Here is a 25,822-nt window from a genome sequence, read left to right on the forward strand (position 1 = left end):
TGGTTCCCCCTCTGGGCGACCCCCACATGTGTATTCCACTGTAAGTCTCCTTGTGAGCGTGTGTCTTTCCCTTGGCAAGCCACCTTGCCACCCCTGGGGTTTAAAATTCCACCTGCGGCTGGACACCCCAGTGATTTTCCATATGCAGCCCTCTGGGTCATATGTGTATTCTAAGTCCCCCCCATCAATGGCTGGGCATAATTGCATATTTCTCTCTGGAGATATGCTTCCCAGTGTACCTTGGTATCCCTGTGTTAAGTAGGACTCATTCGTTCGTGCTAGTCTCACAACAGGGAGCTCAGACTTACGCAGGGCACTGGAAGACAGCCGAGGTGGCGTGATTAGACTGGAACCCCAATCGTCGTCATCCGACGTAACTCGGAGTGACCACGAAAGGGAACGTCTCGGTTACGGATGTAACCCTCGTTCCCTGAGTGGGAACGGAGACGTTACGTCTTCCTGCCACTTCCGCTGTACCGCTGAAAAACGCCTGGGGCTAGTCTCGGCTCCTCAGCGAAGACATATCTGCATTGTGCCAGCGTACTTCCTTATATACCCCCTGCGGCGGGCGGAGTTACGCTATGCAAATTCCGCAGACCCATGGCATTTCATTGCCATTGGCTCGTTTTATATACTCGAAGGTGGTAGGCTTCTAAGCGAAACCCCAATCGTCGTCATCCGACGTAACGTCTCCGTTCCCACTCAGGGAACGAGGGTTACATCCGTAACCGAGACGTTACAAAATAAAGACAGACATAACTGTTCACACACACACAGTTCCATTGCAGGCTATTGCGAGTCCCCACTTGTATAGGTAGAAATCGTTGATATTCCATCTTGGCATGTTTAAAATATTATTATTTTTTGCATATTTGAAGTTATATTATGAAAAAAGACCTTAAAAGAAAATTGTGTATTTCATTTTTGTTTCTTCAAAATGACCAGATGCAGCAAGTCAACTCAAAAGTTTTGAATTAGATCTTCAAGAAAGGTCCACTGTTGGATGGTAACGAACGACATATGTTTGGTTGCATTTAAATTTAGCAATATTTCAAACACTGAATATCTCTGTACATCAACATCCTAGAAACAAAGGAAACTAAGGACATGTCTATTGATTTTTTTTAAGAGTAGAAATTATGTTTTAATTAATAGGCAGCCAATACTATCAGTCACATTATTAATATCTTAATAATATAATAATAATTACATTATAATTATGACAGTGAGTTGCAGATCCCCTCTTGGCATGTTTTAATTTTTTTTATATATATATAAAAAAATGCATATTTGAAGTTATATTATAAGAAATATAATATAATATATATGGTAACCCTTTATAATAACTGCATCCTATTAATCATTAGTTAAGCATTGGTAAACAGATAAATCATAATTCATAAAACAGACATTAATAAGCAGTTTATAAATACACCTTTAAACGCTGCATTATTGAGTTAGAAGCATATCTATAATGTGTTTAATAATTGCATTTTCATACTTTATTAAATATTAATTATCAATTTATCATTTCTAAATGAAGTATAGCATTATTTACAAACCAGTTATTTAGGTGTTTACAGTAATTAATAAGATCACTTAGAAAGTGTGAGTAAATATAGTAGATTCAGGGAGTTATAAAGCATTTAGTAGTGGTCAGTTCACTATTTTGCGAGCTCATCTAAAGTGAGGACTAGTTATGCTTTGTAAATAATTTATAAAGGAGATTTAAAGACTCAGTTATCTTCTAAACAGAAAAAGGGAACAAACACACACAGTGATAGAGAACATAGAAATATTAACAGCCTTTAAATCTCCTTTATAAATGCTTTACAAGGCATAACTAGTCCTCACTTTAGATGAGCTCACAAAAACTCGTTTTCAAAAGCTTGCATTGTCAGGCCCCCAAAATGGCATTTTCGTTGAAATGAACGGCCAAAACGTTTTCAGTTTTCAGTTGAAAATGATGTCGTGTAAACAGACCCTAAAGCGTGTATTATTTATTGCACTTTAGTTTGGTTAATTGTTCATTTAAGTTGGCCTATTTACTATATATATAGTTATATATACACTTTTATTCTGGTTTTCTGTGTTCACAGAAGCACTGCGGGTGCTTGATGTGTGAATCCTCATGTTCTGTTGTTTATGCTGCTATTTGCACATGTAAATCTACATTTTTTAGGTATTTGAATCAGTCACAGACTATTCTATTCTAAGTCCATTTAATTCTAATCTAACCTTCAAATCATGTCAGTTAACTGATGATGACTGGTTAACAACCATCAGCTTTCAGTCAGAAAACAAAATGTTAAATGAACATCCCTACTTCATATATTTCAACTGAACCAACTAAAAATGTTCAGTGCAGCAAGTCGACATAACATTTTGAGATTGACCTCCAAAATCTTTACAGTGTGTTTGTGATGGCAAGAAATGTACAAAGCAGCCAAACACGTATCGTTCTTTACCATCCAACTGGGGAGGCGAAGTTCATTTTGATTAATAACATAATTATTCACTGTATAAAGTATGCTTTACGCTATACTAAATATAGGTCACTATATGACCTGAAATCGTTACCTTAAAGAGCTATTTCTGTTTGATTAATCCTATAAACCCTAAAGGGACTGCATAACCAAGCATAGAAAGAATCTATGAAGAGAGAAAATAAGCGTTAAATAAGAAAAATAATGTTATGAATGATAAAAGGTGAAATATATAATATACTATATAATATACTATATATGAAGAGTTCAGATGCAAAAGCCTCTAAATGCCATCTGAAATTTTCTTATAGAATGATCATTTTTATCAAGCTTGTATATTTAAATTCAATAATTTCCCTTAAATGGCAATGAAGATTACCTATTAATTGTATTATAAGTGAAATTACTGAACTTAAATACACAAGCTTGATAAAAATGATCATTATATAAGAAAATTTCAGATGGCATTTAGAGGCTTTTGCATCTGAACTCTTCATATATAGTTACATAATGAAGACAGACTTCACTGCCAGTTCACTTCACTGTTCACACACACACACACACACACAGCTCCACTGCAGCCAAGTCCCCTCTTGTATAGATAGAGATCGTTCCGCGAGTCCCCACTAGGCCAGTGTAGAGCGACATTGGTCTGTTAGTAATATAGATATGTATGTGTGTGTGCAATGACACATAACAATGGCAAGTAAATTGTTAGGGACTGCATAACCAAGCATAGAAAGTAAAAAAAGGGGGTGCAGACTAACTTTTTTTTATATATACATGCCATGGGATTAATCAATGCATGCTGATGAATGATGTATAATAATAATAATTAATCTGCATACCCTATAGTTTTGCACTGATGTAACAAGACTGACAGTGACACAATAAGACCTCATGATAGCATATTTTTACTCTTAAAAATATATATATTAAAAAACATGTATGTTCTTTAATGTTTGATTATAATTTTACTGTCTTCACATAGGGATGGGATTTGATAAGATTTTATCAATAATAATGCCACTGACGATTCTGATTATCGATCCAATTCTTTAACGATTATCTTATCGATAGCACTGTGGAAAAATGTTTAAAATGCTTTTAAAAAAAAGTGGTTTTATTTATTTTAAAGTTTAAGCTTGAGTTAGCAAACTGTACTTTTTATATAATGTATGTAATAAATAAAACCTTATTGTAAAGTGTTACTGATTAGTTATACACCGATTCAGACGTCTCCTGAGTTCACTGTTGGAAAGATCAGTTGTTTTAACGATTCATTAAAATGAATCGGTTCAAAGGAGTCATGTGCATTTGTTATTATCGGAGCCGGCCAACTTTATCGTGTGGAGCTGTGTCTACCGAAGTGGGTAATACATCACACACATTATCATAGAACATTCACATGTACATTTTGTATTCTGTTATCAACCATAAACCGTAACAGGGGGTGGGTGGATGAAGCTAGCAAATATTACTGCTTATTATTATCTTAGTTATAGCCTAACCTACCCCCAATGGGACTGTGATTGCCAAGTTTAGCTTATCATTGTGCAGGCAAAACTCACATTGCATTCTTTTATAATGTAGACGAGATAAATTATAGTTTACAATGACTGTGTTTTATCTGTTATTATTGAACAATTGTAGATCATAAAGGAGTTATTCAACCCAAGTATAAACAATTTACGGCCATTCATTTTCCTTGACTACAACATCAAACGTTAGCCTAATAAATTAGCTCCTGACGGTAGGCTACACAATGTTTCATCTAATGATAATATTACAGGATTCAACTTCGAATTCGGCCTCGTCTGAATTCACCCCTCAGGCGATATGAACCAGAAGTGCTAAAGCTAAACTTCTAAGGCCGAGGGCACAGAGGAGGGGCACAAGACCCAAGGACCTTGAACCTGATGTCCAGAGCAGGCTGAGGGAACTGCAGGAGAAACGGACAGATGAGACAAAGGTTTGTTTGTGATCAGACAACATTAATCTTACTGTTAGTTTTTGTCTGAAGATATACAGTATGTATCTAATAAAACAAATAATGTGTTGTAGGAGAAAATTCATTCTCTGGAGCCTGGCCAGAAGGACATACTCCTTGAGAAAGTACTCACTAGACTAGACTACCTGGGTTGATGTTTGACATCTTGTCCCTAATGGAGGTAACACAACAACCGGACCCTGACCCAGAAGGACTTCACTGGTGCGTGTGTGTCCATTGTCAGGATATGGCAACAGACATTGAGAAGGTCTGCTGTCGCCAAACACCAGAGCACTGCATCAGTAACATGGCATACATGGCGTACTATATATTAGATGAGGGGGTGTTGCGCCTGGCCCGTGGAGCTTGGAATGACATTTTTGCCATAAATGATCACCAGGAGCCAGGGGAGGAGCAGCGACAGTATAGACATTCAGCCTACCACCAGTTTGTGCTGTGGCAGCATGGCCGCTTTGGAATAGGGAACAGGGTGGTCATCCCAAGCTGTTGCGTCTGGAAAATTAGAGACTCCTTTCCTGACCCAAGGGGTCAGTACACCGGATTTAGGGTGACACGTCATGTTTGAATTTGCTGAATTGAGCATCTTTTATTGTAAATAGTTATTTCAAACTTACAATATTTTATTGTACATTTGAATAGAGACAGTTTTTTCATTGAATATGTTTATTTGTATAATAAAATATATAATAAAAAAAATAAAAAAACTGTCCATAATTGAAACTATTTACACTTTGAAAATTGTAAGAGGGAATAGTGTCAGTCCTCTTGTGGGTTTGTGGGTGCAGTGTCCCCTTGTGACACATGTTTTTGGACGAGCTCTGACGTGGGTGGTGGTGGCTGTGCAGAGGAAAGCAAACCAAGTCGCCTTGGATCGTCTGCCCTTAGAGTGGTCTTGCGGGGAAGGCCACTCTTCAGCCTCCTACCAAGAATGGCCTTCTGGAGGTAAGGGATGTACTTGTATTCCTTTTTCTCCTTGACTGTATACACAGCCCAGTTTTTTGGATTTGTTATTGTACGATCTTTTCTACCTGAAGGGCAGTTTGTAATATGCTCAGTCACAAAAGTCACAAAAGTTTGAACAAAAATATATATAACATGGCAAGGAGTATATATATATATATATATATATATATATATATATATATATATATATATATATTTTTTTTTTTAAACACTTTATTATTATAGTAAGTACTTACATTTTGTGGCCATCCTTGTTTCGAGCTGGCATGCGTTGATTGTGCAGATTATAATCAATCGCAGCTAGCAGTGTCCTGGTCTTGTAGACAAATGTGGTGTACGACATGTGCTTAGATGCGTAGAGCAGAATATGATTTTGGAAACTCTACTCTCAAACTTACCTTGAATTGCTCCTCTGTGGAGGCCTGTTTGCTGCAGTACCAAAAGTGGTTGACAATGTCCCGGGTCCAGACCTGAATTAGATTTTGCCCTTTCACTGCTCCAGCCTGAACATCCATGCACATCAATAGCAGTGTCAATATACAGCTATAAACAAACTCTGCTCTTGCCATGATGTTAGTGGTAAAACGTTGGTCCATATGGAATTGTTGAGAGTACCCTGGCAGTATGATAGTGTGGATGGAAACATACCTTTCAAAGCCTTTTGCTAAGACTTTTAGCAGCATGCCAAATGTCAAGTGAATGCTGTAAACCCCATTTTATATCGTCCACGTTCAGGATCTGCGAATAACAAAAAAATATTTGACACAACTACGATATGAAAGTCAAGACTTCAAATAATACAGCACATAAGTTCTGCTTACTCAGTAATGCGGTGATCTGTGGGTGAGCATCAGTAACAACTTCTTTTATTGTGACATTTGGGAGCAGAGCATCCATGGTGCGAATTAAGCACTCCTTCTTCATGATCACTGAGTTGCGACTACTCTCCCTTTTGTCAGCAGAAACGATGTGGACGATATCTCTAGGACGAGTCTTGCTCAATTGTTGTATATGTGCAATACTGAGCACAGTGTCCTGAAGCATAAGCACAGCTGTCAGCATATTAACTATGTTTATCACACAAAATTAACGTATGCACTCAGAACTTACCAGCAGAGTCCATTCGGCCATCTCCTAGAGCCAATTGAATAAAAGGTGTTAGAATCACAAGTCTCAGATTGAATATCTTGGCTAAGCACAGATTTCTACGTAATTGATGTTGACGAAGACACAAAAGTATGCCTCACCTAGGACAACAATATGGTCCTTTATGCGCATACGCTCCATGACTTTGGCATTGATGTTGTCCCAGAAGTCTTGGACAGGCTCTATGCAGTATGCATCTTGTATACGGTAGTATGTTGATTCTGTAACCATCCCCATGGCCATGAACTTGAAAAGCAGAGCTACTTTTCTGTAGTTGTTGCCAGAAGGGAGTATATTTGTGGACAGCATGAAGTCACCACCCTGCATGCCAAACTTTAACGTTGGCTGTGAGTTTCACTTCCACTGGCTGTGTCCGAAGGGGCATAACTAATGTAAAGGGGAAAAAAATCATCAACACTAATCAACCAAAACAAACATGCATTCAACAGGTATGTGCGACCAAATGTGCTGTGTCTATGCAAGCCTTCACACATTTAATGGCCACAATCAGCAGACCCTGAAAGTCATCCTCCCCAATGCCTTTTGATGTGAAGTTGGGATCTAAATTACATGTACATTCACACTGTCCACCACTATCTTACCCATTCCAAAACTGCTACAATCCCCCGAGGTTTCAGGGTCACCTGAAATGGTGGAACACCAGGACATGGAACACCAGACAGTCTGTCCATGTGTTTGCACTTCTTGATGGGTAGTTGTTGGCACATTTACCAACCAGGTCTTCCTCTGTAGTTACTCTCTGTTGGTCCAGAACAGATTCTGATTCCTCTACAGGACTATCAGATACTACAAAATCAAACACAGCTTCTTCCACACTGATTTCAGGAAGCTTGTCTGTTTTGGCACCAACAGTTCTGTGTGAAGAGGCAAAATATGTATGCATTGATCACCACATCAAATTCCTATTAACTATTACATAATCAGTTTAATCAGTGGTACGAGCAGGCCACCACCTAGTTTACTACCAACAAGGACATTTTACCTCAAATGAAGAGATGGGACAAAATCCTCATCGGAGCTGTCCCCATCTTCCAAGCCCAAATTACTTGGGTGAGCCCAAAAATCATCCATGACAATGCTGTGAATTAAACATGTATAAACACCTTAGAATGGTTGTATAAATCAGTGGATCTAAATGAAACACAATGTACATTACTTACTAGGTATTCCTCAAATCATTCACCGCCTCTTCATCTGGTGAATCTTGGTTTTTGTGTTTACTAATATCCAGGGAGTGCATGCTGCAAGCATAACAATAAACACATGACCAACTAAATAAACAGGTGGGAAGTAAACAGAAAAGAAACACATCAACCCAGATCAAATACAAATACAGTACAACACAGTATGAGGTGCATAGCAAGCTCACCTGGATTCCAAAACCTCAATTTCTCCCTCTCTAACCAGTGGTTGAACACCAAGCTCATGGGCATTCATTTCTGTGATTGAAAATATGAACAAACCATCAATAAATTTCTGCAATATCGACAATGTCTGAAATAGTAGTGCTTTGGGAGAAAAAACGTACAGGTCACGATCCAACTCCTCGCCGATACTCGACTGTACTGGTTGTGGTGGTCTGGACTGGCCCTTGCGTGGCATGGACGTTGTCGCTTGCCAGCGCTTGTTGCTACAACAAAATCGAGAGGTCAGGCGTCACCTTTACACAATGTGTAAATGTTCTACACAATGTAAAACTGAACAGACATTGATGACTAGTGCTAATCCATTACGAAATCTGATGCTTCGAGTTAGTCTAGTTAGCAGACACGTATAATGCAGAGACACATCCAGGATCAGGGTTATTAGCCTAGGTTATTATGTAGCACTATAAGGCCCAAGGTAAAATGCAAATATGACAATAGTTGTCTGGCAAGTTTTCCACATAGATAACTGTTAGCAGCAACCCAATACAACAGCTAGCAATCTACCATACTCAAAACAAATACGTTGGCTCGCTAGCCAGCTAGCTACCACAGACGGTCATGGATTGAACACATTTATAAATACTAACAAGAATAAGGAATAAACAGAAAACAAAGACATACTTACAATTGCATTAGCAGAAACGCCAGGTCAGCATCTGTTTTGCATGCTTCACTTTCCCTTAGCTCTCGCCACTCAGTGAACTCCCCAACCAATTCTTGTGCGGTCCCTCGCTCGGTCAAAAAGTTTCTTCCTCTCCCTCACCTCCTCCGCCGAGAACCGTCTCTTTTGTCTTTTCGCTGGAACATGTGAAGAATGATCCATCGTCGCTTGTTATCATAGCTAGTATTGAGGGGGGCGTGTGTGTTTATGTCGAATTGCCATAAAGCAGTTTGTGTTTCGCGCTCGTTCTCCTTCTCGAAGAGAGGTGAAGATGAAACTACCAGTGCAGTTTTGTGAGGAGAGGAGTTACGTGTGCTGTCTTCGGCTCGTTAAAGACCACTCTAGCTGCAGAATTTTGGATCAGTTGCAGAGGTTTGATAGTGCAAGCTGGAAGACATGCCAGGAGAGCATTACAAGGCAAATCTTTGTTGTACAAGGCTGTGGCAAGCAGAACAAGGCCGAGGGCCGTGAGAGAGCGGCACGACTCTCTCGATCTCCACTGTCGTCGCTCCCCCTTTATGCTTCCGCTCCTCCGTGAGAGATACGAGACTGGTGCGTCGTGCAGGTGTCGCTCATCAATAATCACGCCACTGGGCTCATGCCGCTCTCTCACGGCCCTCGGCCTTGTCCTGCTCGCCACAAAGGCAAATCTGCAGGACCGGGCAGTTCTAGCAATGTGGTCTGTAAAGTTCAATTGATTATTAATCACAACTCCAAGGTTCCTGGCTGACCTTGATGGAGTTATGGATGACAAACCTACCTGAATGGAGAAGTTGTGGTGTAGTGTTGGGTTGGCCGGGACCACAAGCAGCTCTGTCTTTGCAAGGTTTAGTTGAAGGTGGTGGTCCTTCATCCAGCCAGAAATGTCTGTCAGGCAGGCTGAGATGCAAGCAGCTACCCTTGGATCATCAGGCTGGAATGAGAGGTAGAGTTGTGTGTCATCAGCGTAGCAGTGATAGGAAAATCCATGTTTCTGAATCACAGATCCTAGTAATGTCATGTAGATGGAGAAGAGAAGTGGTCCAAGCACTGAGCCCTGAGGCACCCCAGTAGCTAGATGTTGGGTCTTAGACACCTCACCCCTCCACAACACCCTAAAGGACCTACCTGAGAGGTAAGACTTGAACCATTGGAGTGCTGTTCCCGAGATGCCCTTCGTCTTTAGGATTGACAGAAGGATCTGGTGGTTAACTGTGTCAAAGGCAGCAGACAGATCCAGCAGGATGAGAACTGAGGATTTGGAAGCTGCTCTTTCCAGTCTCAGAGCAGTTTCAGTTGAGTGTCCGCTTTTTTAACCATACTGGTTGTTGTCTAGGAGGTTGTTCTGTGTAAGAAAGGAAGAGATCTGGTTGAAAACAACTCGTTAAAGTGTTTTCGCGACGAATGGAAGTAGGGTTACCGGTCTGTCATTTTCCAGATGTGCTGCATTTAGAGTGGGTTTCTTAAGCAGTGGGGTTACCCGAGCCTGCTTAAATGCTGTGGGAAAAGTACCAGTGTGAAGAGAGGTGTTGATGATGTGCGTGAGTACGGGTACAACTGAGGAAGAAATGGCTTGAAGTAGATTAGTGGGAATAGGACCAAGCGGACAGTTAGTAGGGCGATTGGAAAGGAGGAGTTTGGAGACTTTTTAGCAGTAGAGATATGAGCAGAAAATGAAGAGAGGAGGGATTGATAAAGACCACGGTCAGTAGGATCTTTCGATTTGCGCCACTTCCTCTCTGCACCCCTGAGTTTAGAACGATGTTCGCAGAGAACATCAGATAACCAGGGGGCAGAGGGTGTGGCGCGGGCTGGCCTGGAGGAAAGGGGGCAGAAGTTGTCAAAGCAGGATGTTAAAGTGGAGAAACTGCTCACCCCCTTCCTACATGCTATCCACACGCAAACTAACAGGTAATATGCACCTACCAGGTGACGTAACAAACTGGAAGTGATTTCTAAATTAGACATCAACCCATACCTGGCACCTACACTACAACCCCTGATTAGTATACCCGCTCAAAGAAAGCACCTTCTTCAGCGCAATTCTCTAATGAAAGCACCTTCTTCAGCGCAATTCTCTAATGAATGATACATACTGAAGTGGATTACCATCAAACATTGGAATATCTCTTTTGGGAAGCGTGTGAGGTTGACCTTGATGTACCAGATATGTAGTTCCTCCTGCCTTTTCGGAATCTTATACAGGGGTTCACCTTGAGATGGAAGACAGTTCACAGCTTGAGATGTTGCCATATTACCTCTGGAATGTTGAGCAAAAGAATTTGAGACCTGTTGTTGCTAAGTACTGCTTTCTTGAATGTTCAATACTCCTTTAGGCTTATTAATGTTGATCGTGTTGTGATGTTACAGGAAGGACCAGCTGATTGTGATGGAATGCAGCTAACTCCAGCAGTATCCATTGATTTTTGACTCATTGGCACATGTTCAGTAGCTTGTGGATTTAACATCTTTGGTCTTATGGATTGAAGACATTTATTTCCTGACACATCCTTTGACATCTGAGCCTTTGTTGATCTTTTTCCTTGGTAACACTTGTTCATTAGTTAACATGAGTTAATGTATTAACTAACATGAACTAACAATGAGCAAAACATTTGTGACAGTATTTATTAATTTGTTAATATTAGTTAATAAAAATACAGCTGTTAATTGTTTGTTCATCATGTTAGTTCAGAGTGCATTAACTAATGTTAAAAAATACAACCTTTGATTTTAACATATTAATGTTGAAAACGTATTAATAGTAAATGTTGAAATTAAGGGTTAGTTAACCCAAAAATGAAAATTAATTTTAACGGCTTTTCCATTAAGCCACTGGTATTGGTAACATGAGTCAGCAAGTAATTAATGCCATGAACACAGATGTAAGATGTAAACAGTGTCTTGTATTTATTGTGCTCCAATTAATAAACTTTACTTCCAATTAGCTTCCTGTGGTGTCTCATTCTTCATTCTGAAGTTCAAAACATTCAATTGTGAAGTCCATACCTTGCTGATACAGCGCACACAGATTGTCCATAGTCCATATTGAATTTCACTCTTTATTAGTGATGGCAATTTCAAAACACTGCTTCATGAAGCTTCGAAACCTTTAGGAATCTTTTGTTCCGAATCAATGGTTCGGAGCATGTTTCAAACTGCCAGAGTCACGTGATTGCAGTACACGAGGCTTCATTACGTCATAAATGTTTCGAACCGTTTCGAAACACTTCGAAATTTCAATGGTTCACTGCTGGAGGGCGATGATCTCTGTCAACTCATGAATCATTAGGAGTCACTGCCAACCAATGAACAAGTGTCTGTGGGTTTTACCTGATCTCTGTTCAGTTTTATACATTTAAAATGATTTAAAATGACTAAAATGAATAATAGTAGTTAATAGTCTCTTATTGGCCTGTTTAGCTGAGCCATTCATAGAACAAACAAAACAAACCCTGACAATTTATAAAAGAACATATAGACACTTGATAATCTTATTAGATGATTAGATAACTGCATTTGAAAGATTTTACTTTCAATAAAAAATTTGCAATAGATTTGTAAAAGGTGTTTTTATGCATGGTTGTCCCGGGTTTTTGTTGCATTTGCACTGTTCTGACCATTATGGGTCACCGTGGAGACGTATTTCTGGCCAAGGCCGCATTAATGCACGGGCTTACCTGGGCTGAAGCCCAGGGGCCTCCCAAGTTCAGGGGCCTCCCATGTTCAGGTTCATGATGAGCTGAAAAGGTCATATTGTTTTAACTTGTCAGATTTTGTCGCTGTATGTCGCTAGTCGCTTGTGGACGTTGGTAGTGCTGTCGCTCTAATGTTACTGTTATGGTGCGTTCACACCAAACGCGAATAGCGCGTCAGGAGCGAGTGATTTCAATGTTAAGTCAATGCAAAGACGCGTTTACGCACGTCTAGAGGTCCCGCGGCGCGAATGAGGCGTTACGGTGCGTGTCCACTACAGCGGCAAAAGTCCGCTCAGTGCCGCTGGCAACGCTGTAACGTCTCCGCTTTGGGCTGTGTCTGTTGCGAGTGTGTTTAATCTACGTTTTTTTTAAACACACGGACAGTATAATCATCAGCGATGCACGCGATTACATTTAGAAATAGACAAGCTTTGTTTCCAAATGTACCATGCAATGATCCTTTCAATTTTATAAACTTTTATAAACCCAGCCAATATAATCACAATTAAACACATCCAAAATAAAATCTTTAACATGTATATAACAACTGCAAAGCGTCTAATTTGTAAACAAAATGATTTACGCACTAAATCCAGCATAAACTCACTGAGACTGTCGACAGTTCTCTTACGAGAGGTACTCTCGTACTGCGTAAATCTTACGCTCGGGGAAAATCTCTTTTCCGCGAGATACTGAAGCCAAAAGTTATCCTTAATTTTGAAATAATGTAAAACGCGTTGCGGCAGCATGCAGACACAGGGAGACGGCTTGTGCGCCTATTGGCTGCCCTGCGGCAACTGCAGCAGCCTATCGATAAGGCCCACTCGTGACGTCAGCTCCAATGGGGGCGCTTCGCGCCCAATACGTCACGTCCCGCCAGAATGGGCGTGGTCTAGGGCTATAAACATAGCTTCGAGAGGCTAGCTCACTGATTTTTCATCTCTTCAGCGAAGCTCTCGCATCGCTGGATCCGGAGAGAAGCCGCGCCGTTTGAAGAAGCCTTTCAGCGGGACGAGTCGACACTCTGAAGCCGCTGGCCGCGCCGCCTTCAGTCGCCTTCCTGCTGCGCTATCCGGCGTTATATCCTTTCTCTGCTACTGTGTTTTGTGTATGTGTGTGTGCTCGCCGCCGCGACACACACTCTCATTGCACTAAAAGAGCCGGGCGTCTTTTTCAAGACGCCCCTTTCCTGAGGATCACGCAGCTCTCGCGCTCGCGCTCGCTGACGGCGACCGCCCTCACTGCGAGCCAGTTACTGCCTATGGTGACTCTGAGGACTCACCTGGCATCCTTCTCCGAGACTGCTCCTCCGCCCCCCCCAACCCGCAAAGCTGGCCGGTGCGCCCGCTTGCCTTGCCTGCTTGGGGGATGATACCTGCTCTCCCTCTGTTCGAGCCGCGCAAACCGCGCCGTTCACAGGGGATGTCAGGAGCGGACGGTCACGGGGCTAGCTTTCTCTCTCCCTCTGTTCGAGCCGCGCAAACTGCGCCGTTCACAAGGGAGGCTGGAAGCGGACGATCGGGGTTAGTTTTTCTTTACGTTACAAGAAAGCTACCCTGCCCTTGCGCCCCATTCACGCGTCACTCACCGGCGAAAAGAGAACTCAGTTCCCTGATTAGGCGACTGGAAATATCAATATTGCAGCAAACGAGCCTGTTGTAACACGCACGCTTGCAAGCAAACGCCGAAGAAAACATGTTGACGCTCTCTTATATGCTCATGCATCTACACACCTTTGTGTTCCCCCCTGTGGCTCAGTGGTGGAATCTTAGGTTTTTCGCACGAGAGACCGGGGTTCGAATCCCGGTCTAACGGCAGATATATTATGCCGCCAATGCTTCGCTCTGTCAGTTCCCTGAAAGGCGACTGCAGATGTGCATTTTGCAGCCAACGAGCGCGCTGTACAACCCGCTCGCCTGCACCCAAACACCGTTTCTATGGTTCCCGTGCGTCACTGGCGAAAGGAGAAAAGGGTGTTTTTAGCCCCGCTGCGGCCGGGCCGACCTCCACTCCTGACACATTTCTCATTCCCCTCTTAAGTTCAGGTGACTGGAAATGTCAATATTGCAGTGAGCGAGCCTGTTGTTTTGCACGCACGCCTGCAAACAAACGCCAGCATGTTGACGCTCTTTGATAATACTCGCGCTACTGAATGTCTATGTGTCTTCCTCTGTGGTCCAGTGGTAGATCATCAGATTTTCGCGCGAGAGACCCGCGATCGAATCCCGGGTCTACCGGCAAAACACATTTTTGCCGTCAATTCTCGCTCTGGCAGTTCCCTGAAAAGGCGACTGCAGATGTGTATTTTGCAGCCAACGAGCGCGTGGTACAACCCGCTCGCCTGCACCCAAACTCTGTTTCTATGGTTTCCGCCTCTGAAGTTCAGACGACTGGAAATGTCAATATTGCAGTGAACAAGCCTGCTGTAATACACGCACGCCTGCAAACAAACGCCAGCATGTTGACGCTCTCTGTTTCTATGGCAACTTCTCGCTCGTTCAGTTCCAGTAAATGCGACTGTTCCAGTGTATTCTGCAGTAAAACAAGTCGGCGAAGCAGCCGCTTGCCTGCACACAAACGCCGCTTTTACGGCTACCCAGATAAATCCCATAAGAGTGTATTTTCTAGTGTCCCGGCCACGGCCGATGGTGTTACGAATGTAGACGAAATGCCCACTGCCCAGTGCTCATTCCTACACACAAACACAGCCCGTCACACAGGGCTCGCGCACATGAAATCGACCCAGGTCGATTGCGCATTAAACGTGGTAAATGTGCCCACTGCCCAGTGCCCACAAACACTACGTTCCGCATATCTCAAGGTTTCTGTAAAAACAAAACCAACGTGCATTCGCTCTGCTCAGGCGGACAATGCTCTCAGTGTTGTAAATGTGCCCGCTATCCCGCGCCCACATTCACACATAGACATGACAGGTCCTACGGGACTCGCCCAGCCCCCCCCCTCTCGGTTGACCACCGCATAGGAGTCGAGCGCGGGCAATCTGCCCGCTGTTATCAGCGCGCCCCCTGCCTCGAAGCGCGACGCTTATGTTACAGCACACCGAAGCCCCTCTGTCGCTGAGCGACCAGAGCGCGCTCCGCATTCAGCCCCTAGCCATTCGTGCAGATGCATGGGCAAGGCTACCCGGGGGTTTTGAATTGGGTGCTAGACATTATAGAAAGAGGCTATTCGCTACAGTTTCGCCGACGCCCTCGCCGCTATGTGACGCGCGTCGAAGCTACGGTAAAAACAGAAGTAGCACCACCTACTTCGAGCCGAAATTTTGAAACTGTTGAGCAAAGGGGCCATAGAGCCTTTATCTCAAGCTCAGAGTGAAGGAGGGCTATACAGCAGATACTTCCTGGTACTGAAAAAAGACGGGGGTCTCAGACCCATACTAGATCTAAGGCAACTGAACAGAGTGCTTGCGGCAACTGAACAGAGTGCTTGCGAAGCAACAGTTCAGAATGCTCACGACCAGAAAAACCCTCACGCAGATTCGCCGAGGAGATTGGTTTGTGTCAATAGATCTGAAAGACGCATATTTTCAAATACAAATAGCGTCACGTCACAGGCGACGTTTGAGATTCGCCTTCGAGGGCCAGGCATATCAGTGCTCAGTCCTACCGTTCGGCTTGTCTCTAGCCGCTCGCACCCCTCAGACTACAGGGCATGCGAGTATTGAACTACTTGGACGATTGGCTGACTCTAGCTCAATCTCACTCAGTGCTCATAGAGCACAGGACCATTTTGCTCGATCACCTCGAGAATCTGGGTCAATTGGGCGAAGAGTTCTCTGTCTCCCAGACAGATAATATCTTTTCTGGGCACAGAACTGGACTCGCTGTCTATGATAGCGCGACTGTCACCAGAGCGCGTACTAGACATTCAGCGCGCAGCGAGCTCTTTCCGCTGCGGCGCATCTGTCCCGCTCAAGAAATTTCAGAGGATGCTAGGTCTCATGGCCTCAGCATCATCAGTACTTCAGCTGGGCTTGCTTCGCATGCGCCCGCTACAGTTCTGGCTGAAAGCGCGAGTACCGCGCCGAGCGTGGGCTTCCGGTCTGCTTCGTCTCAAGGTCAATCAGAAATGCATCGCAGCTCTGAAACCTTGGAAAGCAAACGACTTGTACCAATCAGGTGTTAGCCTGGGGACTTCCTCGAGTGTGAAGGTAGTGTCTACGGACGCCTCCACCTTGGGATGGGGAGCACTGCTCAAGGGCAGACCGTTCTTCGGCCAATGGTCAGAACGGGAGAAGCTTCTACACATAAACTGCCTCGAAATGTTGGCAGTAGACAACGCACTGACGCGTTTTTGTCCCTAAATACGAGGACACCACGTCCTGGTCCGCTCGGACAACATGTCAGTGGTGTCCTTCATAAATCGCCAGGGCGGCCTCAGGTCCCGAAACCTGCACAGGCTGACAGAACGCCTCCTGGTGTGGGCTCAGCGCAACCTGCTCTCGCCGAGAGCAGCGCATGTGCCAGGGCTCCTGAACGTAGGACCGAACAGACTGTCCAGGAACAATGTTCCGACAGGCGAATGGCCTCTACACCCACAGACAGTCCAGCTGCTGTGGAAGAAATTCGGCAGAGCGGAAGTAGACCTGTTCGCGTCTCAAGAAAACGCTCACTGTCTGGAATTTTTCTCCAAGAGCAGGGACGCGCTGGCTCACGTATGGCCCCGCCGCCCGCTCTATGCCTTTCCTCCCGTCTCTCTCCTGCCTCAGGTGATAGAACGGATCAGAGAAGGATGCTCAGTGCTACTCGTAGCGCCGTTCTGGAAAAACCAACCCTGGTTCCCAGTTCTGATGCAGCTAGCATGCACTGCCCCATGGCCAGTGCCAGTGAGGAGGGACCTCCTCTCTCAGGCCAAGGGCTCGTTTTGGCATCCGCGCCCAGAGCTGTGGTCCCTTCATGTTTGGGCCATCAACGGGTACCCGCTGACCTCCCCAAGCGGAGTGTTAAACACGATCACGCAGGCTAGAGCTCCGTCTATGCGACGTCTCTATTCCTCGAAATGGTCAGTGTTCTCCAGCTGGTGCACAGCTCGTGGCGTGTCGCCCCTAGACTGTGGGGTGACGGAGGTTCTCTCCTTCCTACAAGAGCTGTTGGACAAGGGCAGGACCCCTTCCACGCTCAAAGTGTATGTGGCGGCCATAGCAGCGTTCTCAAAAACAACGCTGGGTCAGTCAGTAGGAAGGAACGATTTAGTCATCGTCTTCCTTAGAGGAGCTAAGAGACTGAATCCTCCCAGACCTCCCTCAGTCCCTGTATGGAACCTTTCTACAGTGCTGGAAGCCATGAAAGGTGACCCATTCGAGCCTTTACAGACGATTGATCTTAAACACCTGTCTTTCAAGACAGTGTTTCTTCTGGCTCTCGCTTCAGTGAAGCGCACAGGGGACTTACACGCGCTCTCAGTAAGCCCGACGTGTATGGAGTTTGGGCCTAATGACTCAAGAGTTATACTCAAACCTAAGCACGGTTATGTTCCAAAATCCCTCAACACACCGTTTAGGGCGCAGGTCATTCCCTGTCAGCCCTACCGGTCTCTGACGAGGAAGGAGACGCAAGCTTCCTTTGCCCAGTCAGAGCATTAAGAGCTTATGTGTCTCGCACGTCTGTTTTCAGACAGACAGAGCAGCTCTTTGTTTTCACTCTACGGACGTTCTAAGGGACTTGCCGTGTCGAAACAGAGCCTATCCAGTTGGATAGTTGATGCTATAGCGCTGGCTTATACCTCTAAGGGCTTACAGTGCCCATTTGGAGTCAGAGCACACTCCACGAGAGGCATGGCCTCGTCGTGGGCTTGGTCTAGTGGGATTGCCTTGCAAGATATCTGTATGGCGGCAGGCTGGGCCTCCCCGTCTACATTTATAAGGTTTTATAACCTAGAGGTTCCCGCCTTGCAGGCTAAGCTGCTTTCGGTCTAAAATCGGTACTGTCTGCCCTGATGTGTTCGGGCCAGAATACTGAAACTGCTTGAGCAAATGCTCGCTGTTGGATCGCGCAGCTCTATGGGCAGTGTGTAAGACCCACTATATTCGTCAGTCCAGGCCGGGGGTCGCCCTGACTGTACGACACATCATCAGTATAACTGCTCCTTATAAGATGTTATATTATTACAGGAATGATGCTATTCTAGCCATGCTATTCTAGCACTTGCCCTTGGGACTTTGGTGCTGGATCTTAGCATGCACGGCGTTTTACACTGTTTCCCCTAGCGTAAGATTTACGCAGTACGAGAGTACCTCTCGTAAGAGAACGTACTCGGTTACTAACGTAACCTCGGTTCTCTCTAGAGAGGAAACGAGTACTGCGTATCTTGCCGTGCCTGCACACGCTCTGGTTCGCTTCGGCGATGAAAAACCAGTGAGCTAGCCTCTCGAAGCTATGTTTATAGCCCTAGACCACGCCCATTCTGGCGGGACGTGACGTATTGGGCGCGAAGCGCCCCCATTGGAGCTGACGTCACGAGTGGGCCTTATCGATAGGCTGCTGCAGTTGCCGCAGGGCAGCCAATAGGCGCACAAGCCGTCTCGCCTGTGTCTGCATGCTGCCGCAACGCGTTTTACATTATTTCAAAATTAAGGATAATTTTTGGCTTCAGTATCTCGCGGAAAAGAGATTTTCCCCGAGCGTAAGATTTACGCAGTACTCGTTTCCTCTCTAGAGAGAACCGAGGTTACGTTAGTAACCGAGTACGTTTCTTTTCCATGCATCATTTTATTATATCCATGTTTGTGGTTAGTTACAGTAAATCATATAAAACAGTGAAATCGCCCTCGAACTCTTCTGTCTTGCCTGCACTGCACTCGAGGCGGTGACGGGAGCTGAGCTTCACTGAAAGGCTTCTTTCCTATTGGTTGTCGCTCGCGAAAATCGCTTCTCATTTGCATAAAGTTGAAATTTAGTTGCTGTGTGTGGTTGTTAAATAAAGTGTCTTGTGTTTATGTGCTCAGTGATATGTTAATAACAATGTTAAAATTGAAAACAATATACAAAAAACTCACTGTTGTAGGTCTCGAAAGAAATGAATGCAATCTGTGATGTAGATTACCTAAATATTACACTTTTTTTAAATGAGACTCTATAAATCGAGGGGATGGGGGGCCTACAAAACCTCTCAGCCCCGGGGCCTTACATCAGGTTAAGGCGGCTCTGTTTCTGGCGTACAGTTTTTTTAATACTGAGGTTTCAGACATACTAATCTTTTCACGTACTATTTTTTCTGCTACTATGTAAGTAGGTAAGAAGGCATATTTGGCACGCACGTCCAAATCTCGTGAGAAATAGTACACCACCCAGGTATTTCTTGCCTTCTGTTTTATGAATGCAAAGGATTCTGACATATTATTCGTTCGCCTATACTGCTTTTTACCTACTATATAGTAGGGAAGTATGCAGTTTCGAATGATGCATAGATAGCATAGATGTCACTTGGGAGTACTTGGAAATGTTGAATCAATTTTGGTTGGGAAAGTCGAGAAGTATTCCGGATGAGCCATAAAATTTAGATTGCAAATGCCAGGACTGAATTGCAGTAGTTAAAATAAGAAAAGGCCAGGGTCTGCACCAGCATAGTTTCTCTGGTAAGAACAGGTCATAGTATGTTCTGCAGAAGGAATCTACTTGTCTTGATTGTAGTAAGTATGTAAGAGATAATTAACACAAGCTATTGTCCAGTGTGACACAAAAGTTCTTTATACGTGGGTGGGATATTTGAGTTGTATATTGAAGTGAGAAGGTGGGATGAATAATGGCTTGGTTCAAGTCAAGTCAAGTCAAGTCGCAACGGTCCTAGTACTGAGCCTTGTGGTACTCCATACTGAACTTGTGATCGATATGACATCTCTTAATTTACTGCTACAAACTGATAACGGTTAGATAAGTATGATTTAAACCATGCTAATGCAATTCCACTAATGTCAACATCATTTTTGAGTCTATTTAAAAGAATGTTGTGGTCAATGTTATCAAAGACAGCACTAAGATCGAGTAACACTAATAGAGAGATACAACCACGATTGGATGATAAGAGCAAATTAAAATCCACGAAATTCGAAAAATATTAGATCTAAAGAATGATTATGACAGTGAGTGGGTCCTGACACGTGTTGTCTAACTCCAATAGAGTTCCAACTTAGAATAACTTCAGCTGCAGAAGAAGGGTGATCATCCAGGCAGAGGTTCTTGCCAAGCTGCAGTTATTTGTGAAGACACCTGATTTTCAGAGGGTAGAAAATAATTAATTAATTGAGTATCATCTAATTTGGGAGACACTTTAATCCAAAGAAAATTGCATTGCCTGGGAATCAAACCCATGACTTTGGTGTTGTAAGGAATATTCACTGTTTGAGCTACTATCTTTACATGACAGTAAAAGCCATTACACATGATTTGGTCTGAAGGGAGAAAAAAAAAAAATGGTGGCTGTTCAGTTCTACTTAAGTCACATGCACATCTACTGGAGTGGCAGATGAGATGGCACTTACAGTACATACATTTTAAATTAATAGGTGGGTAAACTGCCAAAAGCTGCATATGGTTGTCAAAAAGGTCAATAAAAAACATCAAACCTTTTTTGTGTTCCACAAATCCGATTAGGATCACCTGAGCAGTGATAGACAGAAACACGTAGTCACAACCATCCATGATCCTGCTGGATATCTTGTTCTCTTGAGCAAGTGTGTGCTGTCACAGGGCACAGGGCACAGGGCACAGGACACAAGGCACAGGGCACAGGGCTCAAATTAATGGCTTTGCTGCAACAGATCTTGATGTGAAATTGACAGTGTCAGAGAGTCAATATACAGCTTCACCAAATGTCCAGAGACTATATGGGTGAAAAGCAGAAAGAGATGGCAAAATAAAAATTTTATTCAGTGCTGAATTATGTTTTAATTATTATTTTCATGGCTACTGAATATGTGAAATTATGATTAATTTATAAAATGTACTATTAATCTTTCTAAACAAAAAGATTTCCTACGAAATGCTACATCTATTGTATGAATGCACCAACAAGATGATGCAATGACAATACAATTATATATATGTACATTCATTTATATATATATATATATATATATATATATATATATATATATATATATATATATATATATATATGTAATTTAATTCAATGACTCTTAGAATGATACTCAGTTAATTTCTTTTAAAATATAAATATGTATATTAAAAATAAATAGGTAGTAAGTAAATACATTTAAATACATTATTTTTAATGGTTGTACCACAAGAAATTAAGAAAGAATACTAATTGATCAACTAACCTATATTTTTTATATATTTTCTCTATTATTATATCAGAACACTTGTACCACCTGATATTTTGGAATTTATTTTTAAAACATATTAAAATGAATTTTAATTCAGGACACGACAACATGTCCATCGTAGAAGTGGTTTATTCAAGTAATTAATTATAAATAAACAGATCCAGACAAAAAAAAGTGTGTTTCATGACACTGTCAAATACACACTTGAGCAGGTATTAAGTGAATTCAAACAAACATTTGATTGTGGCTACACACACACGGTGAACAGGTGAGTAGCAGTAAACAGACGATGATAGGGAACGATATAATGAATAACGAAAGTCACTTTCTCTTAAAGGGATACTTCACCTCTGGAAAGATGAATGTGTATTTAAAATAGGTCATTTATGTAGAAGAAACGTGAAGAAAATTTTTAATTTGGAGCTTTCTAGACTGAGAAAAGCCAGAAAATGTATTTTTGGCTTATGTGGATGAAAGACAACAACTCCCAGAATGCACTTGCTTCGCTGCCCTAGGAGGCCACGCCTACCGGTAAGAGAGCGCAGTTGAAAACAACAAGATTAGGCTACCAGTGAGTCTCCGTGACAAGTCTGCCTGGGATTTCGGGATCGCCCAAAATGTCTGGGATTCGGCTTTTGCGTTCTACAGTCGCCATTCATTATGTTTACTGTGGCGAGCAGGACGAGGCTGACGGCCGCGGGAGAACGGCGCGAGACGCGCCGGTCTCGCATCTCTCACGGAGGTGCGGGAATTTTCTTAGCAATGTTAAAACGCACATCAACCGATCACTTGTTTAGCGTTCATGTAAACACTACATTCAGATTCACCGATCGGAATGAATTCAGTTAGATTGAAACAAGAGATGTGCATGTAAACAATGAATGGCGACTGCAGAAAGCAAAAGCTGAATCCCGGACATTTTGAACGATCTCGCCCGCCGGACAAGTCCGGGAAAAGGAGGATGGTAACCCCTACTTACTCAGCTTTCTCCTACTATTCAGCTTTCTCCACAGAACAAGAGCCTGCTAGCTTAGCTTCCAAAGAAAGACGGCTGACTGTGTGTACATTCTGTGAGTGAGATCCCACCCTCTATGGGCGGGTTGAAAACATGCGGAACAACGCCATCTACTGGCTGTAGTCTTTTGCCTCTGGCCAGAAAATCCTCCGATGACGCAAAATGACGATTTTTGCGTCATCGGAGGATTTTTTCCAGACAAAAAATACATAAATCTCTCCTCTCAGGGGGATATGAGGGTGGAAAGCACGGTAATTCGAAAATACTACAGGTTTTCTACTAATACAAAGCTTAATGCTAAATCCTGAAGTATCCCTTTAAAGTTTGTGCAGGATGCAGATATTGATGCTGGCTGACAGGGCACACACCTCAGTGAAGCAGGGCCAGAGCAGGTAAATATCACAGGTATACACAAGGATGCACAAGGATACACAAGGATACTGTCAGGGATCAGCCAGGCTCCATCACCACACAATCACAGAGATCCCTGTCACCTGAGTACTAATCACCCGCACGTCATCTGATCATCAGCACAGTCAGCACAAAAGCACTCACCTCACACAGTCACATTTTCTGGTCTCTTTTGAGTAAGGACTCACTTCCCTGTTACTCTTACCTTCCTACGATTGATGTTTAGTGTGATCGTTTACCGTCCTGTTTCTCCAAAGTCTCCATCGTCTTACTGGTTCCTGTCATCACTCTTACCTCTCTCCGTCCCACTGTACTCCAGCGATCTCTCACCACAGCATCCACGACCTCCATCATCTGCAACAGAACCACAGACTGTCAGTATATCTCACCATCATTATTCAGAGACATTCTCCATTATCGTCACCCACTGATGCTCACCGCTACTTGTTTCAATAAACCTGTTTCTTACCAGTATAATTTTGTCTTGAGTCTCTGTTCCATAATGGATACACAAGGATATTGGTGATGTTACATTTGACACTGAAGCTTCAAAGCGTGTATCGAGTACGCGGCGCAATTTTTCAATAGGCTCCATGCCGGATTGTGCCAAAATAATGGTCCAGATCACTAGTAGTTCTTGAAGATTGTCTTTTTTTTACTCAGAACATGGTCATAAAATGCATCACTAATTACTCAAGTACCTAGTCACTCTTCAAGGACTACTAGTGATCTGGACCATAATTTTAAAGTGAAAAACATATTTTTCACTTTAAAATAATGGTCCAGATTACTAGTAGTTCCTGCATAGTGATTAGGTAACACTTGAGTAATTAGTGATGCATTTTAGTGATGCGTCTATATTCAGAGTAAAAATGATGACTGATTACATCTCAGACACACGATAATGTTCTTTATAATTTGTCAGTTAGTTAATAGTTCTTAATGAGGCTAATCTCATTCAGTAATTGATTACCTAATAAGGAACTATCTCCTAAATTTGATATTACTTACTGATTAGTTAAGCTTGTTTCTATTTTAGTTAATAGTAGTAGCTGAAGTGTTAATGATGTAACGTAAATGACTCGGGGTAAATGTGAATTAGCTCAAGAATTTTGGAAATATTAATAATTATGACTCATGGTCATAAGTCGCATGTACATTTATTTGATCAATTATCGAGATTACCTTGTTCTGTAACTGGTCTGACCACCATTCAATTCGTCCAGCGAATAAATGTAAGATCATTACAGTTAAGAAGGGGGTATCCCTTTTCAAACTCCGCGAAAGTTTTATCTTCTGGCCACGAATATCAAACTTTCTGAGTTTATGAATTAAGAACTACTAAATGTAGTTTATATCGAGCTTGTAGCTTAGATCTTTTAGTTTCATTGACTTTATAAAGTGGGTTTTCAAACACAGAGACAATTAAAAATATAAATGGGTTTATTAATAAAATGGCACACACTAGAGGTTATATAAACTACAGATATAAACGTACGTAAAAATGCAAACAAACAAACAAACATTTAACCAAACAAAACAGAAAACATTGCGTGGTCAGAATAAATGAAATGAAATGAAATGAAATGAAATGAAATGAAATGAAAGAAAGAAAGATAGACAGAGAGAAGAGATAGAGGGTAACTTAATTCACAGACCTAAGAATTGGACACCTGAAATCAGCGTTTAGAGAGAGTTACGTTACTTGCAAGATTCTGTGTTCTTTCAGTGTGGTGCTGAAAAGGGGGCGCGCGTGCGCGTGTCCGGCTGGTTTGCGTCTAGCTTCGTCTTTTGGGTCGTTTCGCAAGACGATGTAAAGGCTCACTTGAATTTAACGTTACCGAGAAAGTTCAGATTCATCTCCCGGGCAGGGAGAGGTTGCAAATCTTGGTTGCAAAGGACGCAGCTACGACTCGAACATGTGTTCGTCGATAGAGAAGGCCAGGGCCTCCTTCAGATGTTCCTTGGAGAAGCGCTGCGCCGGGGAGAAGAAGGTCCGAAGAGAGGATGAGTTGAGAGTTGAGAGTTAAGAGAGAGAGGAAACTGAAGGTTTGGACTTTTATCAGTGTCCCATGTGCCGTCCTCTTTTGCGTGGAGGACGAATCGGATCTTCTGATCTGAAGCGGGGAGAGGTTTCTTTGTTTGTGAAGAAACACCCCCCCCCCTCCCTTTGACTGTCATGTGAGAGGTCGAAAATAACATTCATATTTAGAAATATGGTATTTCCTGGAATAAATGCATATTATTGTACTTTGCAGTCAAGATTCGACTCCGACGTGTTTTTCCCATTTCATTGACACCTCGAATGACGTTTTTGCATGAAAGAAATACAGGGTTACATAATTTCCTCATAATCACTTAGCCTAGTGATTTTGATTAACCCTCTGGGGACCAAGCTGTTTTTGGGGCCCTTGAGATGTTCTGACATGCTCTGACATTTGTGCTTTTTTCAGTTATTTATAAACATGTTAATGGCAAAGGTGTAAATTCACTCTATATAGCACAAACAGGCCTACCATAATATGCGAGCAACATGTATGTAGATGTTTGTATTTTTAAGAGAATAATGTTTATGCGTGGTTATTTAAAAAAATACAAATGAAAGTTGCTGAAATAAGACCACAAAACTCATACAAAATATGTGCCCACAAGACTTTTGACTAATGGATGTTGTCCCTTTCAGTTCTAGCTTCAAAATTA

General features: G+C 42.7%; 1 long non-coding RNA gene across 1 annotated transcript; it reads right to left on the reverse strand.

The window, feature by feature from the left end:
• Window positions 1-20,205: 20,205 nt before the first annotated feature.
• Window positions 20,206-23,470, reverse strand: LOC309488568. Its single transcript, XR_014202192.1, has 3 exons — window positions 23,328-23,470; window positions 20,974-21,230; window positions 20,206-20,617 (listed from the first exon to the last, which is right to left on the reverse strand). It is a non-coding gene; the product is annotated as an uncharacterized lncRNA (long non-coding RNA).
• Window positions 23,471-25,822: the final 2,352 nt, after the last annotated feature.

Source organism: Leuciscus leuciscus, assembly GCF_965113295.1.
Source record: "Leuciscus leuciscus genome assembly, chromosome: 23".
Taxonomy (NCBI): Eukaryota; Metazoa; Chordata; class Actinopteri; order Cypriniformes; family Leuciscidae; genus Leuciscus; species Leuciscus leuciscus.